The sequence below is a fragment of the Canis lupus genome, chromosome 4 (genome assembly GCF_003254725.2).
Source record: "Canis lupus dingo isolate Sandy chromosome 4, ASM325472v2, whole genome shotgun sequence".
NCBI lineage: Eukaryota > Metazoa > Chordata > Mammalia > Carnivora > Canidae > Canis > Canis lupus.
This window is the reverse complement of record NC_064246.1, coordinates 54,055,852-54,080,417: the sequence shown is the minus strand read 5'-3', so window position 1 is coordinate 54,080,417 and position 24,566 is coordinate 54,055,852. Positions and strand designations below refer to the sequence as shown.

The window sequence follows — 24,566 nt, the reverse complement described above, 5'->3', positions numbered from 1 at the left end:
TTTTTAGTTCCTTTGTTCTTCCTGTCTTACTGTCTCCTTTTATGATGTATGTGTGTGATAGTGTGCTTTGATTCGTTTTTATCTTTTGTGTATCTAGTAGAGTTTTTTTTTCTCTTTACCACATAGCTTATAAAAAACATCTTATAGTTATAATAGCCTATTTTAAGGTGATAACTACTTAACTTTAAATGCATACAAAATCACTCTATGCTTTTACTTCTCCCCCCATTTTAAGCTTTTGGTGTCATACTTGACATTTTTATATTGTTCATCAATTAACAAACTATTGTAGCTATAGCTGTTTTCAATGCTTTTATCTTTTAATTTTGAAATGAGAGCTAAGAGGCATTTTTTTTTGTGCCACCATCGTAGTATTAGAGTATTCTGACTTTGACTATGTATTTCCCTTTATCAGTTATTTTTTACTTCCATTTTTCACATTGTTAGCTATCATCCTTTTGTTTCTACCTCAATTCTGATTATCATTTCTTGCAAGGCAGGTTTAGTGGTGATGAACTCCCTCAGCTTTTTGTTAGCAGCATCAGAATCTTATTTATCACTAGCAATGTTCATTATTAGTAAAACACTAAACAGTTATAAAGCAACTGTTATATATGAGACACATGCTGGCTGGGAGTTTGCCCAACTATGTCATTTTCATATATGTAAATGAATTCCTTCTAAAGATCAAATAATTAGAAATGTATAACACTGCATTTTTTCCTGTTGGCAACTTTTAATTTTTTTGGTGCACAGTTGCTGGAATTTGGTGTTGAATTTTGGGGATTTTGGAGATTGGCTTTTGATTTCAAGCAGTACTCCTCATTCAGAGGGCTTATAATTAGCTTGGAATTCCTGTATCCAGCAGTTATATTTTGTACCACTGAGCACTGATGGGACTATAAAAATAAAGATGAGCAGTGCTCATATTTTCCAAGTACAGGCCTTATTTATTTTGCCTAGTATGGGGTACCTATCATGAAGTCTGGCCCATCTTTATTGATCAATAAATTTTATTTCCAAATAAAAATGCGATATTTCCAGAGTTTTACTTTCAGCAAGCCTATAATACAATGAGAAATTATGGACCAGAAAGGATTTTTGATGAATTGATCAGTGTTTTTTGCTGAAAGGGAAATAATACATGGGACCATCTGTGTAATTATACCAGTATTTGCTTTACTGTATTTAACTAAGTTTTTTAAAAAGATATATTTACGGCATGTTTTATTGGTAGTCATATTAATTATCAAGTGTGTCAATTCCTTTTCAAAATACTGACATAGCTTGAGAATCCTTCATTTTGTACCGTGCATATATTTGAATTTCCAAAGCAGAAAATGACTTCTTCTTAGACACTATGTCTGGCCAATGGAGATATTCTCAAAACTGTGGGTCACTGATTTGTCACTGAGCCAGACTTCCTTCACAGAAAAAGTCTCTTCTAAATAAACCACATAATATTGCCTTTGGCCAGTGAAAAACATGGTTGGATTGTTCTGTTTCAAAGAGCTAAAGCTGGCTGAGTGTAATTTTGCATCAGGTATTATTTGTGAAATGAATGGCTGGCATAATGTTACTGTCATAATTACCTGCTATTAGTTTAAATCAATTTCAACTGTCTTTGGCTTGTCTATACTACATACTTTTCTATCCTTTAATTAAATATTGCATCACAATGTTTTTTCAAGAACTTGGGTGAGATTATGAACATGTCTTGGTGCCCTATCATCCACAGCACACGTGGGACTTCTGTCTGTCTTCATTTTTTCTCAATTCCCAAGTTGGTCTACTCAGTTCATGTGGTGCAGATTTTGCTGATTGCTTCCTTTTAGTCCCCAGGACTATCATATGAGCCCAATATGGCCAACATGAGGACCTCATTCCCTCGTCATAAAGATTTGTTCAGGGATTAACGTGCAGCTCAAGCTTAGAATCCTTTTCTGGAAAAGATCTTTTACTTTTCCTATGGAAGTGAGCTTGAGACCACCTGTGGACATCTTACTACCCAACAGAGAGAGCAAAAGTGAGAATTAAACCAAGAGAAGCCTAGAGAAGAAGGGGAGATAGAGCCTTCATTGTATTTTAACTGTTGCACTCCATCCCACCTATGATTCATCTCTTGGGGTTAGAGTTACATGATTTAGGAACCCCCTACCCCCTTTTTTCCTTAGGGTACTTTGGATGAGTTTTGACTGCTATAATCAGAAGGTTCCTGGTGAATGCCTCTTTTCATATTTGTGCCATTGACTACTTTGTGCCTCATGATGGCCCTGCAGTAGTATCTCAGTTTAACCTGCCCTGACACAGCAAACACTGTCCCCTGTAATCATAGCCATCCTGCCTTGTACCTCAGACCTTAATGTCTTTGCCAGGAATCTGATTTGGTAATCTCTCACAAAGTCTTACAAAGGGCTTGTTAGTTTTGAGAAGTATTTACATTGGTAAGAGAACTCAGTATCCAAAGTACAATACAATATCTTAACCTGTCAGAAAGATTAAATGAAGTCTGAAAACTCAAGGTAAAGAAAATGGAGTTGTATGTACCTTCTTGGTCTTGGGTTTAAAAAAAAAAGAACCTGCATTCACTTAAAAATACCTATTGTGCATTTGCTATTAGCAAGGTGTGGTGGGAAGAAATAGGACACAGTACAGAGTAAGCAGTTTCTGCTCTCTTGGAAAATAATCATTTTCTATCAGGACATTTTGACATGAATCAAGTAAAAATACAAATAAATATGTAATCACATCCATGGTAAGTACTGGTTTTGGGGCCTGTGTAGCAGGAGGCTGTTGGTTCTGGGTGTTCAGAGATAATTAAATCCCAGAAGAAATGATAATGGAGTATAAATTTGAAGGTTGAATAGGAGTTAAAGAGCTGAAAACATGAGAGTGAAGGTAAGTTCCATGAAAAAGAAAAATCTTTCCAGAAGGAGAAAACAGCTTTGTAAAAGATTCTCAGGTGGAAAGATACAGGATCTCTTTGAAGAAGAGACAGTGGCAGCAGATAAGACAGGGTACATAGACAAGGGACCAGAGAAAGCCAGGCCTTTCAAGTCCTGGTGACAGTTGCTGTCTTTACCTTTCAGGCAATGGTAAGAAAGACATTTAAGGAGTTTAGTTCACAGAATGACACAATTAGGTTTATGTTATAAAAGTTATCACTGCAACTTCGTGATGTTAAATCGGCTGGTACAAGAATCACCTGGATTACCAGGTTCCTATTCCATTCAGGTAGAACCAAAGTGTGGGCCCCTTGCTCTGGTCATTTTAAAACCTCCCTTGGATGATTCTAACAGAAAGCTAGGCTTGAGAATTGCAGATGTAAACCAGGTAGGAGATGTAGGAGCACCTGTGATAAAGAGTCTCTGCAAGCTGGCTTTTTAGTATGACTTGAGGTTATCACCACCCCTCTGCACCCCAAACCTAATATTGTGAATTGCCTTAATGAAAATGAACTTCTTAAGTGAGAGATTTGTTCCCCTGCCCCCAAATTAGACCCAGCACACCTGAAAAGTTTGTCACCTCTCAGGATCAAATTTCAAGAGGAAATTAGCCACACTAAAACATTCCTAGAAGATGATAAAAGGAATCTGAACCATAATGAGCAGAAATGATCCAGGGGCAGCAGATATCTTGAAAGTGTAATCAAATAATCCTTTACAAAGGATGATTTTGGTCCTCTGATTTCAAGTAAGTCAAAGGCTCTTATTCATTCATTGGGTAAATATAAGGTCCAACTACTTTCCAGTGTTAGACATTGGAAACAATGGCAGGAGATGGTGCAGACAAGAATTCTTGTCCTCCTGGAGCTTTTGTTCCAGTTAAGAATGAAGTTTTCTTGCTCATCTGATCCTTAAGGTCAGAATTTTAACCTGACCTTTATGGTTAGCACCTTTAGAATCTGTATGTGTTACAGGGAGATGCATTTCAGTTATGAATTTTAGAACATTAAAAGTAGGAAATCTCTGAAAAGCAAGGAGATTAACATCTGTGGAAGGATTCTAAGGTGGCCTGTAGGATCTAAGGGCAAGGACTGGAAGATGTAATAGGAAGATGACTGTTGAGTGATCTGGTCTAGCGATCTCTAGAGTCTTTTACAAAGCTGAAAAACAAATATTATGGTATTAATAGCAGCTCTTACATGGTTTGAACATTTACCATATGCCATACACCTTAAGTGCTTTATTATGCACTATCTCATGTGAGATTTATAACACACATCATGCAGATGAGGAAAATGAAACTGTATCAAATTATACTTTTTAGAAGTTAAAAATGTGACTTCTACAAATATAAAGTAAAAAGATGTAAAAAAATGACTCAGTAATTAATGAAGATGTACATATGATGGTAAGGTTGGTTCCATGAACAGTTGAGGGAGTTCTTTGTTTATAGGTGTGTTAGTAAAAGTACGTTAGTACAAGATTACTAGATTGGGTAAAAAACTGATTAATGTTTTATAGGGCAATAAACCGTCACACTTGGGATTATTTTTTCTCCTGGAAAGATATAATTTGTATCTTTAATAGACAAAGCCTGCAGGGTAATGCAACTTCACTAATTTTGGGATCTTTATTTCGTAGTTCATTAGGTATTTTTTCCTTTTTTTTTTTCTTTTGGTTTCAGAAGTAGAATATAGTGATTCATCACTTGCATATAACACTCAGTGCTCATCACAAGTGCCCTCCTTAACACCCATTCCCCCAATAGCCCAACCCCCACCCACCTTCCTCCATCAACTGTTTGTTCTCTTTTGTTAAGAAGCCTATTGTTTCCCTCCTTCTCTCTCCTTTTTTCCCTTCCCTGCACGTTCATCTGTTTTGTTTCCTAAATTCCACATATGAGTGAAATCGTATGGTATTTGTCTTTCTCTAATTACACTTAGCATAATACACACTAGCTCCATCCATGTTGCTGCAATGGCAAGATTTCATTATTTTTGATGGCTAAGTAATATTCCAGTGTGTGTGTGTGTGTGTGTGTGTGTGTGTGTGTGTGTGTACACACACACCACATCTCCTGTATCCATTCGTCAGTTGATGGACATAGGCCCTTTCCATAGTTTGGCTAGTATTGATAATGCTGCTATAAATATCAGAGTGCATGTGCCCCTTCAAATCTGTTATTTGTGTATCCTTTGGGTGTATGCTTAGTGGTGCAATTGCTGGGTCATGAGTAGTTCTATTTTTATCTCTCTAAGGAACCTCCATACTATTTTCCAGAGTGACTGCAGCAGTTTGCATTCCCACTAGTAGTGTAGGAGGGTTCCCCTTTCTCAGCACCTTCGCCAACATCTGTTGTTTCCTGTGTCTCTTAGGTAATTCTTGAGAGAGCATGTTACACAATTGGCACATGAAACTTGGAATGAACATGATTTTCTTTTGGCCTTATTTTCAAGTTTTGGATGATTATTCTTAACATTGGAAGAGTTAAGCAACTTTTCAGGATTTTCAAGCTCTAATAATGAGGCCAGGTCATAACTGACCTTTCTCCAAATACCCATACTGAAATGAGCCATGCAGCAAATATCTGGGAGGAGATATTAGGGAAGCATCTTTTGAATCCCATCACCATTGTTCTGCCTTTTTATATGTCTGAGCTTGTTTTTTCCAGTTGCTTTATGTTTGTTTATTTGATTCCTAAAACATTTGTAAACCACTCCAAATTAACCTCTTCTCCTATTTTGTTCCTGCAAAAGTGGTTTGGCACACCAAACATGAATGATAAGTAGCTAGTAGTTCATTAACCACTTGCTACTGTTGGCTAGAAGACAAAGGCTCTGGAATCCCAGGTAGAAATCTGACTCTTTAGAATTTATTGCAGCTGTTTCCTCAATAAGATTTCTCTGTCAGTTTATGGGATTGTGTGTGTGTGTGTGATTGTTGTTATGTTAGGGCATTACTGATGGTCTTCTGTTTTTAGCATGGTAATCTTGAGCTCTTAAGGTTTAGAGAGAAGGTCCAGTCCTCTGCAAATGGCACTTTGTTCAGCCTCATGTAACTAACTGCAGACTTGGTCTCACTGTTTTCCTTTCCTGTGAGTTAATCTTGAGGAAAGACTTCAGTGTTAGGTTTTCAGGATAAACGAAAAAGTAGCTGTATGGTTGGCTTAATGTTTCATTAAGGCAAAAGGAACTTCTCTGTGTTTAAGGTGATAGACCCCTATTAGTAAAGGTAAAGTGGCAGAAAACTAGTCAGTCAAATGGTTTATTTTAGGAACTCAAACTAGATGTGAGAGTACAATTTTTGCTTTTTAGTTAAGAGGAAGGGTCTGATATTTGCTCCATTGGGAGAAAGCTAAGCTGAAATTTATAGGCTCTGTAATAACACATCATTTAGTAAATATAGTGTATGATATTTAATGTAATTTATGGGCCACTTTACATGGGTTATCTCACCAAGTCCTTAGCAATTCCATGAGGTAGAGTACACCATTGTCTCCATTTTATGGATTCAGGAAACTGAGGTTCACAGGGGCTAAGTAAGCTAGCCAAGATTCACAGCCGGTAAGAGAAGTAGAATGAAGATTAGACCCAGGCCAACTGATGACAAGCCTACTTCTGTGAAGGTCAGATGTCATCGCCTTTCTCACATGATGCCGGGAGAAAGCACATAGAAAATTAGCCAAAATCCCATTTTCTAACCTCAGATCCAGCATTAACTGTCTTTGCAACTCTGGGTGAGTCATCTCATCTGTCTGGGCCTTCATTTCCCTCTGTAAAATGAAGGGTAGAAACAATTTGGATTGGATGGTCTCTGGGGTTCCTTCCAACTCTAAAGTTCTCTGATTCTGTAATTGCATCCTGACCTTAGAGAGGCACATTCTCCCCTCCCCCACCACACATACACTGCTTCCCAAGGCAAAAATCTAATCCTGCTCTAAGTGCCCATTGCACTTTGATGCTAAACTCAAGACGCCACCAAATCCTATCATTTACGACAGCCCCTGAGGGACACACATTTTAAAAAATCTGGCAAACCCATTCTTTAAAATAAGTTGCTACTAGAGTGCGTTTTTAGGAAGTAAAATATATTTTTTTAAATTTTTATTTATGATAGTCACACAGAGAGAGAGAGAGAGAGAGAGAGAGAGAGAGGCAGACACAGGCAGAGGGAGAAGCAGGCTCCATGCACCGGGAGCCCGACGTGGGACTCGATCCCGGGTCTCCAGGATCGCGCCCTGGGCCAAAGGCAGGCGCCAAACCGCTGCGCCACCCAGGGATCCCAGGAAGTAAAATATTAACACAAAAAATATTAACTCATTTGTTTCCTCTTGTTTCATGGTAAGAGGAAATATCAAAGGTAGCCCACACAATCCAGCAGAATGTACTCAGGACACCTTGATGGAGTGTCATCCAGAAGCAATCACAGGTGCACAGAATTAGGACATACTCTGATTATAGTCACATTGTTTTCTCCTTTCTATTTTCTCTAACCATCGCACATCTGGAAGAGCATGTGAAATGTTACATTCCTGGACCAGTGCAGTTACAGAGCAGAGAGCAACAAGAGTGCCCAAAAATAATGGCATTATTTTTAGTTGCAGCCGCACTGGATGCACCTAATAGGATGGGGGGGGGGGGGGCAACTCCGAAGTACTGAACCAATGTAGAAATGCTAAAAATATTGTTCCCACTCCAGCAATTGAAATGGTGAGCAATGACTGAGGCAGAGGCAGGTAGGGAAATTAAATTAGGATTCATGTCTCTCAGCTGTGGTAGGCTGGGTTTCAGGGCTGGCAGGCACTCAGTGGGCTCACGGGGGCTAGCCCGGGACTGCCAGTGGGAGAAGTGAAAAAGGAGCAGTGTTGAGCGGGAGGAGGAGATTCCTCTCCGGGCACCTAGCACCGCAGAGCAGAACCTGGAGAATGGCTGAACGATCAGAGTTGGTCCTAGAAGCTCTCTCCTTTGGGGTTGTGCATATGAGCCCGGCAGAAGCCAGTGGGCCCGCTGCCGCTGGGGAGCGGGTCTGTGCTTGACACATGTGTTTCCCATTGATCGCTGGAGACAGCCCAGTGGCTCCGAGTTGGCCTGACAAAGCCGTATTGAAGTCCAGACAGAGTACGGTTTCAAAGCAGGCAGAAAAAGAACGGGAATGCTGTTCAGGAAATTCTTCAGGCATGGGCAGGGACTTGGCTGCAATTCTGCAGTTGGAAAATCTGACTGGGGCAGCTCCTGAACGCAGGCTGGGCCTGCTCCCGCTGGCGGGCTGAGCCGCCGCCTCCTCCAGAGCCGCCCCGTGCTCGGGGGCTCCGGGTGCTTTTCCTCAGCCGCTTTGTGGAGCAGACGGGAGAGGTAGGGCCCTGCTCTTCAGTTCCTGTATTTCCAAGCTTCTCTTCACTTTCTCAGCCTGCTGTTTGGTGTGCAAGTACCCTGAGTTTGTGCGTGCGTGCATGTGTGTGTGTGCATGTGTGTGTGTGTGTGTACAAGTTAGAATTCCATCACTGAGTGCTAGTGCTAATCCTTTTTCTCCCCCAGCCCTCTTCCAGATCGGATTTTCAGCAGGGCAGAGACACTTTGGAAAGTTAGGGTTTAGCCGGCAACACAAATAGGAGAAGGCAAAGTATGTTCTTGTATGGTCACCCCGCTCCAGGCTTCTGTAACTTCTCTGCATGGAAGGACAGTTCATGGGCAGAAAAGATCATTTTAGACGAAATTGTGTTCTTTGCTTCGTGAGAGTTTTTGAGAGGGGCATTTTCAGCACAAAATAGCTTTCATTCGAGGAAGGAATCAGAGTTTGAAGTTTCTATCTTGGGTTATACTTTCAGAGTATGGGAGCAGATACGTGTGCCCGTATTCTTGGCAACTTTTATTATTATAGGGGATTTGGGCTGTCATTAAGGAGCCCAGTGCTGTGTTTGCCCAGAAATATGCTGGATCAACATTTGTAATTCTGTTTCTATGATAATTTTCAACTTTTCTGAGTTGAAAAGTAACTGGCAGTTTTACCCTGAAACAGTCTGTCTGTATTTTGGAAATAGAATCAAAGAATAACAGAAAACAGTAGTTCATTCAAAATCATTGTTAAAAGATAGAAATGTTATGGTGGGAATTTTAGTTCATTGATTTTGATTTTGCACCCTACCGGAAAAGAGTGCTTTAAGAGACTCCACAAATTTTAAATAATCCTTTCCCATGCATATCAGCTATAATGCAATATAGATTTTTACCCCCTTCCCCCAGGAAAGTTCTGCCTTAGTCTATGTTCAGCATGTAGAAGATACACAGCATAACTGCATTTAAGAAAGTGGTTTGGCTCAGAAAGGGCTAGACTAAATCTCACTACAGCTCTGTGATTACTGGCAGAGCAATCAGTGACAGCCCTGGTGTTCTCCCAAAGGGGGCTTGGCCAAGAGTCTCTTTGGGGAAGTAGATGAATGAATGGATTCAGGTGTGTGTTTACTTCAGCGTTAAAATCTCTCTGCGAGTAGCTAATAGTAAAGATTAATGGGTGAATGAAGAATAAAAGGCTGGAGTTCTTCAGATCTTTTTCTGTGTAAAACACACAAGCAGGCAGACCTTGTGTCCTGTTGGTGGGAAGCCATCCCTCTTGGCCAGCAATTTCATTTTCTCCACAGCTTTGCAGTTGGAGGAGGGGATTGGGAAATGCCTGGCAGCAGGGTTTCTTACTCCAAGACATGGCACACAAATATTTTCTTCATCAGCCTCGTCTTTGTGTTGGGTTGGGTGGAGCAGGCTTGGGACTTTTGGGAGTGCGGTTGGACACCAGCATAGACAGTGACTACATTTGTGTTTTTCCTAAGTGCCTACTGGGTGAGCAAAATGCCAAGACAGATTAGGAACCGACGTGAACCATAGCCAAGCCCACTGCCGGTGAAAAAGGAGACTCAAGTGAGCTCTAATGTCATATTCGTCTAAATTTAGTGCGCGTCAAGCACTGAGTGGAGCAGGCGTGAAATGGCAGCTCCGGGTTGCAGGATTATGAACGGCAGTGCCTAAAACTTGGAAGAAACTTTATAGTTTCCCTTTTTTTAGAAGTAGAGGAGGGGCCAGTCAAGCTCCCTTGACATTTGAAAGGAAAAGGAAGGGGGTGGGAAGGTGGACAGGGAGAAATCCGGGGCTGAGGTGTGGGTAACAGGAGAGAGGAGTGGCCATACCACGCACTGGGCAGCCAGGGCAGAGGGAGGAGATCTTGCGCGGGAAGGAAGCACATATTCTAGAAACAGTGCAAACCAGCAGGCACTGATCCATTCGGCTTGAAGTGTGTGGATAAACCGTGGCCTCAGTGAGGAGAATTGTTTTACCCTTGACACAATGGGAGACCCCATGGTCAGTCTGCCCTGCTGTGCCTTCTGGAAGCAATCAGCGCATTTTGTAAGAATGGCAACACCCGAGGGTTCAAATTTCCTAAGCAAGGAGGGAGCCTGCTCTTCAGGCTTTATTTTTAACCCATATGTTTCCATGTAGAGATATTCCCCCTGGGGGTGTTGAGTGAAAGGACCAGGTGGAGATGTTGAGTGATTGCAGGGAGCACTTTGTTCTAGGCCCTGCCCATGGCCACTTTATCAGAAAGACACACTTTTTCAAAATAATATAAAGTGAATACATCTGCTTCATTTTGATGAATGATTTTTTTTTTTTTTTAAGAAACATCTCCAAGGTCATATACCACATTATTGGTGAAAGTATTTAATACTAGTTTCATGAGGTTAGGAGGTTTATAGAATTATGACTTTGACCATCTGGAAGGGATTTGGGCCCTCCTGTAGTTCAGAACTTCTTGAGTATGAGTAATATGAAGACCCCTTTTATAGCAGAGTGGGGATTGATTTTCTCATGGTTGATCTAATGATTTCATTATACTGTCATTTAAATAGACACAAACCAGAAATAACTACCTAGATATTGCCTCTTGTCTTCATCATTCTTGAACAGATAGAGCACTAAAACAGATTTTTGAAATAAATACAAAGAAACTCATCTAATAACATCTAGATGATCAACATTTTTTTATGTAGAAAATGTATTATTAGAATTTAATAAGGTTTATGCCATGAACGTGGGACTAACAGTGACTTTGGAAATTACTTTGATTTCAGCACTCTTACATTCTTGTATCCTGGTTGGACACTTGATTCTTCCATGGCTTTTTTCTCTTCATATCTACCTTCACTATGTCCTTATATTTGCTCCTTGAAGGAATGTGCCATTTTATGTTCTCTCACACTCCTTTCTCTCTTCATGACAATGATAATGGAATCACTTGCTGCCCACATGATAACACAAGTTAATGCAAACACAGACACCAGAGCTCTATGGTAGTAGACATTGGTCAGGAATGATGGATCTGTATTTTCTAGGACAAAATTTGCACAAATAAGCACATCAAAAGAAAAACACAAGAACAAATTTGATGCAGAACTCTCAGATCTCAGGGAAGATCTGAGGATCCCTCCTGGGGTCAACATGCTGATCCTGGCTGGTTCTGGCTCCTTGAAGAACCTCTACAGGAATCTGGGGGGGGGGGATGAAAACACCCCAACTGCATTTCTAGCATTTCTAATGGAGCCCCGCCACTTTTACTTGCTCCATATATTGGAGTTTTGCAGGAGATTTCATCTGAAAAGAGAATTTTAGTGCAGTATAGGTGAAACTTGTTTGGTTGCAAGTGATGATAGAAACTCTGCTCACAGAAGTCTTAATGCTCACATTGCTTTAGGTGTAGAGAGGTGTAGACTATACCTAGGCAGTCAGAGCTGTTTCAGCAGCTGAGCAATGTCCCCAGTGACCAAAGCCAACTTTCTGCTTCACTGTCCTGAGCTCTTCAGCTGAACTTCCTGTGCTCATGTCCACGTATCCTTTTCAAGTCAGAGCAAAGGTAGCAAGGCATAAAGGGGAAAATACCTCTCCTATGAGACTTTGCCTCACATCTCAGAATACACCCCCAGTACTGGATCATGTACTCACTGGCCCCATGCAATGATATTACTATAATGAGTTAAAGCCAACCACGTATTACCCTCTGGATATGAAGTAGAAGTCCAAAAAAATTCAGATCAAGAGCTTTCTGATGGAGAATGAGCCTCTCCATGTTATTTTTAAATTTTTAAATTATTTTTTTATTATTTTCTCTCCATGTTCTATCACCAGTGAATGCCAGAAAGGATGTTTGTAGGATAGGCATGGACAGTTTTGGCCACAAATGTTTAAAAAAACAAACAAACAAACAAATACATTTGAAAAACACTGTTCTAATAATCCATTTCTTCCACTTTAAAGGAGGGAACACTGAGATCAGAAAAGTGAACACTGAGATCAAAGGATGGCCTAAGGGGCACAGGCACTCTGAGACATTGGTAATGTTTCTTGTCCCTTGACCATAAGTCTGGTGTGGACTACATGATACATGCATTGTCTCAGCAATGATAGCTTAAGGAATACTTTGGAAACCTGCTTCCAAAAAAAGGGAAAGTAAAATTATAATGGAATCTTAGTATTAGAAGATTCCTCAGAAATCACCAGCTTCCATGGTTTCTCAAAACCTCCTAAATCAGAACTTCAGAAACTAGAGTTGGAGAGCCTCTATATTTTTAAAAGCTCTCTGAGTGATTATTTTGAAGCGAGACACTGGTGCAGAGAGCTGAATTTGTTTCCCTCCCCCGCCACGGCTAAATCAGTATCCACTGCAGGGATGCCACGTATAGCGTTGCAGACAGGTGTCAGCCAGAGGTGATGGCAGTGCCTCCAGTGACGGAGAACCTCACTACACTGCGAGGCAGCTGGGGTGTTGTTTCCCACCTCAGGTGTCCTCAAATTGAGCCAAATTGGATTCCTATACTTTGTGATTTGTGGCCATTGTCACGGTCTCTGGAGCCACATTTGAAATTGGTTATGATACTTGGTACAGAAGCGTGGTAAAGAAAGAGAAGAGACGTAGAGGTGGTCAGAAAGCCTGGGATAAGTCCTGGCTTCACTAATGACTGGATCTCGGTTTGACCACCTGTAAAATGGGATCAGATGCCTCTAGAGTGTTCTCTGTTTCTCAGAATGTATGATTTTTGTAATTCTAAAGTTCTCCCATTTTCTTATGAATGTCTTTCTCTCCCTTTCTCAAGGCTGGGCATCTTGAATTATTTCATCTGTCCTTCGTCTTTTCCTGTGCTGTTATCTTTATCCTTCTTGAATACATTCCAGTTAACTTCCTCCTGACAAAAATATGATTCCCTGGACTCCATTCCACTCATCTGCCAAGTGCATATTCCGTGAACAGAGCACCGAACATCTATTAACCAAAGGGGGAGAGAGCGATTTTATGGGAGAAGCAGTACAGTAGGAAAGAAGAATGAAAGGTGGGCAGATCTTATAGCAGAGGGGGACACACACACATATTTAATATTAACTGAGAGAGCATGAGATAAACTGCCAAAGAATGAAAGAGGCAAATGAAAAGAAGTATGGGCATAATCAGCAGAGGGGAGAATGTTTTATGTTGATTGATCCAAGTTACTTTTTTTGTATTGCCTGGATTTCTCGAAAGATTCTACTCTCCTCTTTCTTTCACCTTTGGTGCCACACAGAAAGGTGATCGTCTTCATTACTGTTTCACATTTCTGTTGCCAAGTGTGAATCGCCTTATATAAAGGAAGCCATGTAATCTGTGGCCCCTGGCCTGCTGTCAGAGAGGTTTGCAGGACTCAGGGAGGAACATGTCACTACAGTTCACCAAGTGTATAAATCCTGTGAGATTGGTTTGCTCAGAAATCTTTGCTGGTAGTTGTCCTAATGGAGTTCTGGGTGTGCAGGTGGATGTGGAAGCTATGGCTTTATTCTTTTTTGACCGATAATGCAGTGGCACCTATTAACACAAGCAGAGTTTCCCGATAAAAAACTATATTGCCGGGGATTAGAAACTCCCTACTTGTTCAGACCACTTACCTTTGCTAGATGATAGCATCAGACTCTTTCATGAGCACCCTGACTTCCAAATAACATATTTCTGAATTCCTGGAAACCCTGCCGTTAGCCAGTTGCTGAGGTTGAAGTCTTTAGCCACTGAAGCTGTTTTTCTGGAGCTCTGAGTAAATAAATATCAATTGTTGGCTCTTTTGTCTGAGCAAGCATTCAACGCCACCCCATTGTCCTAACTCTGGTTAGGGTCATGATCCTGGTCATGGCATATTTGGTGAGAGGATTGCTTAAATATCTGAGGAGCAGTGCCATACTGTGCTGCTTTTCTTCATGCTCATACCTGGGGTTGTCTGCCATCATCTCTCTTGTCCTGTACTCTTTCTAGCACTCTCTCCTTTTCTCTCTCTTTTAAATTTCATCCTATCTTCCTGTTGCCAGTTTTTCTATTGAGAAAGTTTCTTCTCTGTTTGTTGGTTCAGTTCAGACCCAGGTCATTTGCTTCCCTTGGTGGTCAGAAATGCCAGGGACAAACCAGTCAGCTTATAACTTGGACCCTGTAGTGACAGATATTAACTCTGAAAGTTGAACCTGAACTTCAGAGATCTGTGGCATCACTGCTGTTGTGGACAAAGCTACACCTGGTGTTTCCTAGGCTGAGGATATAAACTGCAGATCACAAACTAGAAGTCTGAGGGCTGACCTAAAGGCACATTTTGGGTCACAGAGTGGTGCTTATATTTTTCTTTTTTTAATCAATTACAAAGCATTTGACATTTTGAGATATTATGTACAAATCTAGATAATCTAGAAGGTGCTAACAAAGGGCATCCTTGGTCTCGTTTCCCAGGGCATGGCAGTTAGTACAATCTGAACAGTTCCTGTTCCTTTGAGAAGGCTTGTGTCCACTATTCACTAACCCCAATCTGGTGTTTACAATAACAGTCTTTCCTGTAGGATTTCTTGTCTGAACCACAGAAGATAGAAAATTATTTGAAAGACTGTTATTTTTCCCCCAATTCTTTTAAAGGTGGTACATAAAGTACCATTCTAGATGAATAGGAAAGAAAGTAAGGCATTATAACCTGATTCTCTTAGAGGGCACAGTTGAGATGGATAGGTATTAGCAAAAATGCAATAGGACAGCATGCGTAGAGCACAGGTTTCAAAGTCAGATATTCCTTGGAGTAATCACATCATAGAACTGTACATGAGATTTAAAATTTTAAATGTGGGATCCCTGGGTGGCGCAGCGGTTTGGCGCCTGCCTTTGGCCCAGGGCGCGATCCTGGAGACCTGGGATCGAATCCCACATCAGGCTCCTGGTGCATGGAGCCTGCTTCTCCCTCTGCCTATGTCTCTGCCTCTCTCTCTCTCTCTCTCCGTGACTATCATAAATAAATAAAAAAATTAAAAAAAAAAAAAAATCTTTAAAATTTTAAATGTGATGGAAATCACAATAGTCACTGCCTCTGGGGATGGGGATTAATTAGGAAGGCCAAGAGGGAACTTTCTAGGATTATGGAAACATTACCTACTTTGTTTTTTGTTTTTTGTTTTGTTTTGTTTTGTTTTTTTTACCTACTTTGAATAGCGTTTACACAGATGTACAGATTTTTGTAAAATCAGAGCTTGGTAGTTAACTTCTGTGTATTTCCCTGGAACTAAGTTATAGCTCAATAGACATAGCTATATACATATGTGGAGGCATGTAAGGTACTTAGCTAAGTACATAATAACTTCATTATTATTGTTAGCATGTTTGTTTCTGGACACCTTGATTTTAGAAAAAATTACATGAGTAAAAATGAGATGAACATTTCCTTTCAGACCACAGATTTCATTGCAAATATTAGAGAGCACAGCTAAAGATCCTTACCAAATACAATTGTCAAGGAAGATCTGGATCAATGCTAATTTTATGCAACTGTCGAATCGCTATAAAAGGATGTGCCTAATTTGTTATAGCTCTTTTTTTATGATGCTGTAAAATTTGGTGGGTTTCATAGACCTATCAAAGTTGGCTTATTACCTGGGAAAACTGCCTGTACTTAGGGAACATGTACCCTGCCTGAAATATAGTAGTTGCTATAGGATTTGTAGTATTGATAAATTGTCTTAAAATTAATATTTGTATTGAGAAATTCGAGCTCACACTGTTACCAAAACATGTTTTGAATGAGTCATCATGCTGTTCTGAGCACATATACACATGGATGTGGAAGCATTTAACGTAAGAAGTAAGAGAATTGGTATTTAAGCTAGACATTCCGGGTTCAAATTCTTGCTGTCTTTAACACACCAAGGAAGTTTGGGTAAGTCCCATTAGCTCTACTTTCCAAATACTGTATTTCTCTTATACCACTGCCCTGGTTTGGGCTCCTGTCCCCCAACCTGAGGTGATAGCAGTAGTCACAGGAGCCTGATTTCTCCACCTGCATTCTTGTCCCAGCAGTCTGTTCCTTACAGATCTGCTGAAATGATGCGAAGTGAAGATCAGATCCTCTTCCTCTGATTCTTCAGTTCTCTGATAGTTTACCATCACAATCTGTATCCTTTTTTCAGGTTTTGATTGTGGTTTGTAAGACCCAGTGTGCACTCCTTCTGCCTGTACTCCTAAGCTGATTTTCAAACACTTTCCCCTTTCTTTGCTCTGGTCTAGCCACTTTGTCCTTCAACCTTCCACAGTGAAATCCCACCTCAGGGCCTTTGCACTTGCTTATATTGTTTCCTCTGGCCATAGTGCTTCCCTTAGATGTCTTTATAATTTACTTTCTTACTTGTTGATGCTTTGCCCCTGCCCCCCGGCCACAAATCTCTCCACTAAAAAGGTTTTCCCTGACCATCTAAGAAACAGGAGCCTCTCACTCATGGTTCGTCCCCTTTTCCTGCTTTCCTTTTTTTTTCTTTCCTGAGACTTCTTCCCAAGGCTGAGTTTAAAATTCCATATTTGTTTGTTTTTCTGTTTATTGTTTCCCCCATTAGACTGGAAGGTCCAAGAAACAGAGCATCTTTTTACTGCTAGTATCTTGTGTCATACATGATAGTATCTGATAAGTATTTGTTAAAATAAGCCCTGGTTACAAAAAATTATGGGAAACAACCTCAATCAATGTTAACAACTAGGGAATTGGCTAAGTTAAATATCATACATCCCTATAATTTAAAACTGTTTGAACTTAAAAATAAAACAAGTGTCTGTATATTTTCATGGGACTATCGCTTAGCTATATTAAGTGCACTGAGAACAACCAAAAGCAGTAAATATGCCCTTCTTTGGGTAAAAAAGGAAAATTTAAATGGGTATATGTTGAATGTACATGTTGAATTAAGCCTTAGTATTGAACATTTCTATAAAGATTTTTTTAATGTTTATTTTTTATGATAGCACAGAGAGAGAGAGAGAGAGAGAGAGGCCGAGACACAGGCAGAGGGGGAAGCAGGCTCCATGCACCGGGAGCCCGACGTGGGATTCGATCCCGGGTCTCCAGGATCGTGCCCTGGGCCAAAGGCAGGCGCCAAACCGCTGCGCCACCCAGGGATCCCTCTATAAAGATTTTTAAAAACTGGTAATTGATTCTGCAGAGAGAAGCTAAAAGTGCAAATGAAAAACCTTGAGGGGCAACTGGGTGGCTCAGTCGGTTAAGTGTCCGACTCTTGGTTTTGGCTCAGGTTACGATCTCAGAGTTGTGAGATCGAGCCCTCACTGGACCCCACTGTCAACATGGAGTCTGCTTGAGATTCTGTATCTTCCTCTGCTTCAGTCCCTCCTCCCTCTCGTGCACACACACTCAGTCTCCCTCAAATAAAAAGTCTTTAATTTTTCCTGACTATATACTCTTAGGCTTTAAAAAAAAAATACACGCACTTGTCTAATTTTTTTCAGTAAAAATTGTTCAACACTCACTCAAATTCTTAGAAAACTAAAATATGGAATACCACACTTTTAAAGTAATCCACATATGTGCTTTTTAAAAAAAAAAAAAAAAAAAAAAAAAAAAGATACCATTCTTAGACCATTTCACATGAACAAGCCCTTGCTCTTCTGGATGAATTTTACAAGAAAAGAAGTGTTGATTGTTATATCACAACTAAAAGTAACGAGTTTGTTACAATTGTCTAAATCGTGCCAAATATTAACAAACCAAGACTAATGTGTCATACGGATGGCTGAATGAAAACAACCCTGGAAAGCAGATAGTTTTAAATCAGAGACTTCAAAATTAAGAATTTTGAAGCTAATGGAATTTCCACAGCTAATGGAAAACGACTTACGTGCCAAAATAATCCAAAATGACTGTGATCCTGCAGTCTGGGATCCAGATACTGTGACACAGTGGTGTGGGAATGGATGCCTGTTATTTTACATAAACTGGTTATAATCATCTACAGAGATCTGATTCATGTTTACTTATAAATGCACTGGAAATATTAACATGCAGCGTCATTATCCACAATCCCTTGCTCTTTTGATTTGTATTGTTTGTCTTATTTTGGGAGAAGATGATAGATTTATAAGTCAGGCCATTTTTATTCATTACTCCTTATTATAACTTACAAGATATGGACGGTACAGGTAGGCCACTGACTCTCTCTGCAAACTGGTCCCTTACTCTGTCCTCTAAGCTCACTCAGTGCCAGCCTTGCCAGCCACCCTGATTCATTTAAGCAGGTCTTTGAGGCCAGAATGCTTGCTGTGCCCTCTGCTGAAAAACCCGTTCAACCTCCGGCCCCCACCTTAATTGTCACTTTGTCGGATTGGCCTTCCCCGGCCAGAATGAGTCCCCTCCATTCTCAACTGTGGAATCCTCTTCATTTCCTTCTTAGCGCCTCACTTAGTTACAATGGCTTAATTGATTTACTTGAGTATGGTCCATCTCTCCCATGAAAGTACAAGCTTGAAGAAACCAGAAACCCAATCCTACTCATTCTTTTGAAGCCCGACATAGCTCTAGACTCTGCTGTGGTACTTGGCACATAATAGGTCATTAAAAATATTTTTTTCCTTGACTGAAAAAAATAGATTGCGATTGGGGATTTCCTTAAAGGCTAGACCTGTGCCCTCCTCTGTAACTTTACAGAGAATTGCACTCATTGGCACTCCCTTAAATGCTCTTATGGAACAAGATATTTCTAAAGGCTAGTGGGCTGAAAAGTCTAGCAAGTATTAGTAAAATGCACATCAACGCCTCCTTGTTCGTAACTCTACCTTACTAGTAGAGCAGATCATGGCCCATAAAATTTTATAGGTCTAAGAGAAAAATCATCAGGAAACTTGATGGCATTATATGTGTCTTTAGAAAGTTTGCTGATTATTTTTTAATCATCTCTCAAAACATAATGTGTTCTTCTGTAACAAATTGATAATGCAGATTTTGTAACTATTCTCTAGGTAACTCTTTTATTTGGGGGGAGAATAGGAAAACACGTGTTCTCTTCCTGAAGAAGAAACCTGCTGAAATAAAATACTGAATATAGACAAAGCAAGGGCTTATAGCAGTATTAGCCTAGAATATGCACTCTGCCTCACACAGTGTGCCAGCTATGTGAATTTCTGCCCCAGGACCTTCCATCATCCTTATGTCAACTGATGAAATGCAAGAACTGGGGCAATACAGGATTGTCTAGTAGCTATTTGTTTGTTTTATAAACAGGTAAACACTGAAAATAGCCCCATGAAGGAGTTGAATAATGCTTTGGATTTAAACCTACTTTACATCAGTATAATTTCCTGTTCATTCGGAAAGGGAGCAAAGTTGTGTAAATTTTTATTCTTTCCTTGTGACCTTATAGCTTTTTGACATTGGAGGATGTGTTTTGTTACTTGGTCTTGGCTTTATTTTTGTTCATTCATCAAATCTATGTGTATCTATGCACACATATAATTTCATGTAATTATACACATAAATACACCGTGGTTTAGGTGCTACTGTATTTTAAAGAACTTTTAAATACTTAAAAGTGTTTAGGATATATTCAGAGAAATGACATATCTCACTGTAAAATATGTTGTATAACAATGTAAAGAAGTTCCCAAAGACTGGTGGAAAGTATTAGTCTTATGATTCCCAAGAAGAGAGTGTTTGGGGATATAGAGGGACTCCTTTGTAAAATTCACATGCCTAGTGCATGCCAACAGATGCAGGTAAGCTGAGATTTCTTTTTCATGGCAGAAAACATCTCTGCATGTTTAAAAACCAAGAACCAAGACACCAAAGATTGCAAAAGGCATAATATTCAATATACTGCTGAAAGAGGACAGTGGAAATGAAAGCTCCAGGGTAGGAACACAGTGAAAATGTGAAGGATGGCAGAGATTTTTAAAAAATGTACTTGTGTGTGTAGTTATTACATATATATGTTTCCATATTCTTATAAAATACACACACACACACACACACACACACACACATATGGGAGGAAAATGGGTGATCTCATGAGAAACAATGCAAGTAGAGGCAAAGATTGGGCCAGGAATGTATCTGTTAGATCTAAATTCATGTTCTCAAAGCATGGTCTCTGGGCCACAGAGATTGAAATCAGTTTTGGTGCTTGTTAAAAACAGATTCCTGGGATGAACTGTAGACTTAGAATTTCTTGGTGTGGGCCCTAGGAATGTTCATTGAATCAATTTCCGCATAGTGTTCTTATCTGCTCAAAAGTCCAAAAATTACTCCCAGTGAAAGATAACAATGCAGTCCACTCTGCTCAGCCAAGTGATGATGTCTCATCATGATGTTATACTGAGGTCTTGCTGTATATGCCATGGGGTCCTTTATGGGAGGGACTAGAGGAGGATCCAGGTTTTGTGAGGCCTGAAGCCTAAACAATTTGTTGGGCTGTTTAAGGAGGGGGAGACCTAAACAATGAGAAATACAAATTAAAAACATGAAATATGCTTATAATGAGAAAGGAAATTAAATTAGTATTTTTAAAAGGCCAATCATAAAATCTAGAAAAATAATATTGTGATTAATTGAGTGACATACTTTTTCTACACTTTTTGGTTGCATAGCCTTTGATTACCTCTTTATATGACAGCTGTTTGGCACTATCACTTTCTGGTATAGACAATAGAAAGATTGTTGTCTCTTATGGCAATTTCAACAGAACTGAATTTTTTATTATTGCTGGTTGTGATGTGTAAAGCATGAAACTTTACACACACACAGAAGATAAACACATAGTGTACATAGCCTGCAAACATAAAAATTCCAATTCTATTTTCCATGATTCCCATAAAAAAAAAACTGTGGAGCATTTATCATTTTATATGCTGAATTGAATATACTCTTGTCAGGAGAGAATCTATGTTTTGACTAGGTGTCAGAATTGAATCTTACTTGAAATTTTACATATCTGATATGTAAAATCTGATATCTGATTCTTTTTTTTTTTTTTTTTTTTTGAAAAAAAATCCAACTACATTCTGGCTTTTGCACTACCCATATATTTCTGGTGCTGGCCATCATACGACACGTTTATATCACACTGTGTGCTTAGGTCCTGTACCTTCATGACACTCTGCTTGGTGAGTTCACACAAAGGGTAGAAGAGATTCCTACACTAGGAGGACTAGAAATAATGTACCTCTACAGGGAATTGTCTGCATATGATATAAATACTACTGCAACCAAACCATAGAAACCCCCAGTTTACCTTCCTGTTAGTTAGACCTCCAAAATTAATGTAAATCCTCCAAAGCTACCCAACAAAAGGGGAGTTTGAAAAATACAAGGTCTTAACTCGTAGTAATTAAAACGTCTTTTAGCCAATTTTATAAAAATGGATGATACTGTTAATGCATTACTAGAGCGCCTCCCAGAGTCATGAAAGAGGCCTGACCAAACAGAGAACTTAAAACTTCAACTTCATTGCCCAGAGGGTTTTCTGCTGGGGAGGATCAAAAAGAAACACAGGTTGGAGATTATCTTTCTTCTGAGGTTTTTATCATCTCAACATGTTTCAGTTTTGCCTAGAAAAATTAATGTCAGCATGTCTAAATTTTCCTTTTCTGTGCATTATTAACAGACATACCCATTTCCTATGTTTAGTTGGCATAGCTTCCTGTTGTAACCATTTGTATGAAATTACTCGCTCCCTTCCCTGTTCTTTCTTTTTTCCTTTTCTTCTGAGCTGTAAACTGGAGGATTTTGTTGTATGTGGCTCATTAAATCAGGCAGGTGCTGTGGTGGTGATGCAAGAGCCCTTATGACATACAGAGTAGGCTACTACACCATGCATGAGGGATCTGAATTCTAATTTTCACTCAGCTTTTAATTTGTTGTGTGCCTTGAAAGAGACTCGCTTATGCTTCCTGTCTTTGAGTACTTAAATTAGTCATTTAACACAGTGAACAAAATCTGTGGTTCCTAGGAGTCCAAGTGTTCTTCCAAGCCCTCAGAGAAGCTCTACTTTTTTGCTGTTCAGTATTCTAGAATTTGTTTCAAGCCTTTTGTATTGAAATGGTCATACTATTAAAAAAATTACCAAAGCCCATTTTTTTTTAAGAGGAGTAGACCCAAATGCTTGGAATATGTAGGGATTTTTTTTTTTTTTAAGCAATTCTGATTCCATGGTCGAGCTCAGAATTTGTATTTATCAGAGGTTTACTTTGGAGCCTGATGCATAGTCAGGGTTGAGAGATATTATTCTGGACCAGTGGTGTGCAACCTTGTCTATACTTTAAGTTTACATGGGATCCTTCAAAAATGCTGATGCCTGGATTCTACTTTTGTGATTATTACTGGATCAACATGAGCATACAGGTTTTTAAAATCTCCACAGCTGTCTTTGATGCACACCTGGGATTGAGAAACCCTAATAGAGACACGATCATTGCATTCTGTCAAGGTCTAACAATCTTTATGAAAAAAAAAATGACAAGTTTGATATCCATATCCCTTGTCTCTTTATAAGTGTTTATTGAACATGTCATCTCCTCTTTATAGCTAAATTATGTAATTCCTATATTGGTTGGGGCAAATGTCAAAGAAAGAGTACCATGTTGTTGTGTGGGGGGGGGGGGGCGACATCTCCAGGGTCTGCACCCTCGTTGGTGAAGAATTTCTCATTGTTCATCATCCCTGCAAGAGTCCAATACTGTTATTCTTGTCCTTGCCCTACCACACAGGCCCCGTGTCCATGCACAAGAGGGTCAACTCTAGTCTTAAATCAGCTCATTCATAAAATTAGTTCATTGGGATTAAGGGACCTTACAGATAGGATTTTAAAATTCCGTACTCATTTCCTTAACTTACAGAATATGTTTTATATGGAAAAGAAAGGCCTAATTTCCTTCCAACTTATAAGATCCTTTTTCCCCCTTCCAATTGATCTTGATGTATTAAAAGAAGCCAGTGAGCGAAGACTTTGTTGTGTTTCCATGTTGTTACAGCCCAGCCCTGATCTACAATATTCTAAGGAGCTGAGTTATGAAATGGAGATCCTCTTGTAGCATGAAGTTCAGTGCTTACTTGGGAACCCAGTACTTGGGTTTCACTAAAGTGAAAATGTGCAAGGATACTAAAAATGAATTCTCATGTGGTGTTTGGCTTACACCTCCATACACCCCCATACAGAAGAAGCTTTTATAGCAGACAGAAAATCATTCATTCATTCATCATCTATGTATTTGGTTTTTACTCATTCATGCCATACATGTATATTCAAATAAATACTCATGTGAAGACCTGATTATGGTACTAGGGTAGTATCCAGAACAAAACATATGTCATGTAGAACTTCACAGCATTCCCACTGACCATAAAAAAGAATTCGTTGGGATTTTCAATGGAATTCCACTTATGTCCAAAGGCCTTGAGTTCTCAAGGGGATTTTTAGATTTTTTGCATCCATTTTAATAATTATCTAAAAACTAAAATAATCACATTCCAACCCATCTGGAAGATGACCTTATAGCCAAAGATGTGATTTTAGGACTCATATTTTGTTTGTCATCATGTTCACTTTGGCACCACATGTAACAAATTTAATTGCTATTTTTTAAAAGATTTTATTTATTTGAGAGAGAGAGCAAGCAGGAAGGACGAAGAGGAAAGAGAGAATTTGAGGCCAACTCCTTGCTGAGTGCAGAGCTTCCTATGGAACTTGATCTCAGGACAGTGAGATTGGGACCTGAGCCAAAACCAAGAGTTAGAGGCTTACATGACTGAGCTACCCAGGTACCCCACAAATTGTTATTGACAAAGATGAAAATAAATAAATGTAATCTTTATTCTTAGGGAATGCAGTATGCCTACGAGAGGGCCAAATGAAGTAAAGATCTCAAAGGTTGCACATATTTGCATAGAGTAAAGTAGAAGGGGCTGTGTTGTCATGTGTCTCATGACAGAGTAGGGATGATCTACTCACCCCTAGATGCTGTGCTAAGCCCTGAGTACCACGTTATGACACTTAGTTTTAGGAAATCCTCATCCTTTGCAGTAGACCATTATTGTCCATTTTGAATGATACACGTTAGTAGCTTTGTTTGTATTTAATTTTAAAATTTGTTTTGGTTTTAGAATTTTATAGAAGTGATAAGTTTACTGAGATTTGTGTTGATATCCAATTAGTAGTGCTAGTATAAAGATCATTTGTGTCAACAACAGGGATTAGGGAATGCTTTCTTACTTTAAAGGGGATTAGTATATTACTTAATATTGACAAATATTTTTCTAACTTATCTCATTGTACT

At 39.5% G+C, this 24,566-nt stretch overlaps 1 protein-coding gene across 3 annotated transcripts in view; it reads left to right on the top strand.

Moving 5' to 3' along the window:
* The window catches only part of SGCD (sarcoglycan delta), a 917,058-nt gene that overhangs the window by 532,022 nt on the left and 360,470 nt on the right, over nucleotides 1-24,566 (top strand). Inside the window, exon 1 of one of the 3 annotated variants that reach the window (XM_025435413.3) lies at nucleotides 7,660-7,680. The exons of 1 other annotated variant lie outside the window; for it this stretch is intronic. The gene's annotated coding sequence lies outside the window, so the exon portion shown is untranslated. Of the gene's footprint in view, nucleotides 1-7,659; nucleotides 7,681-7,785; nucleotides 8,297-24,566 lie in introns of those variants that run through there. One more of the 3 variants, XM_025435411.3, reaches the window with a different exon arrangement.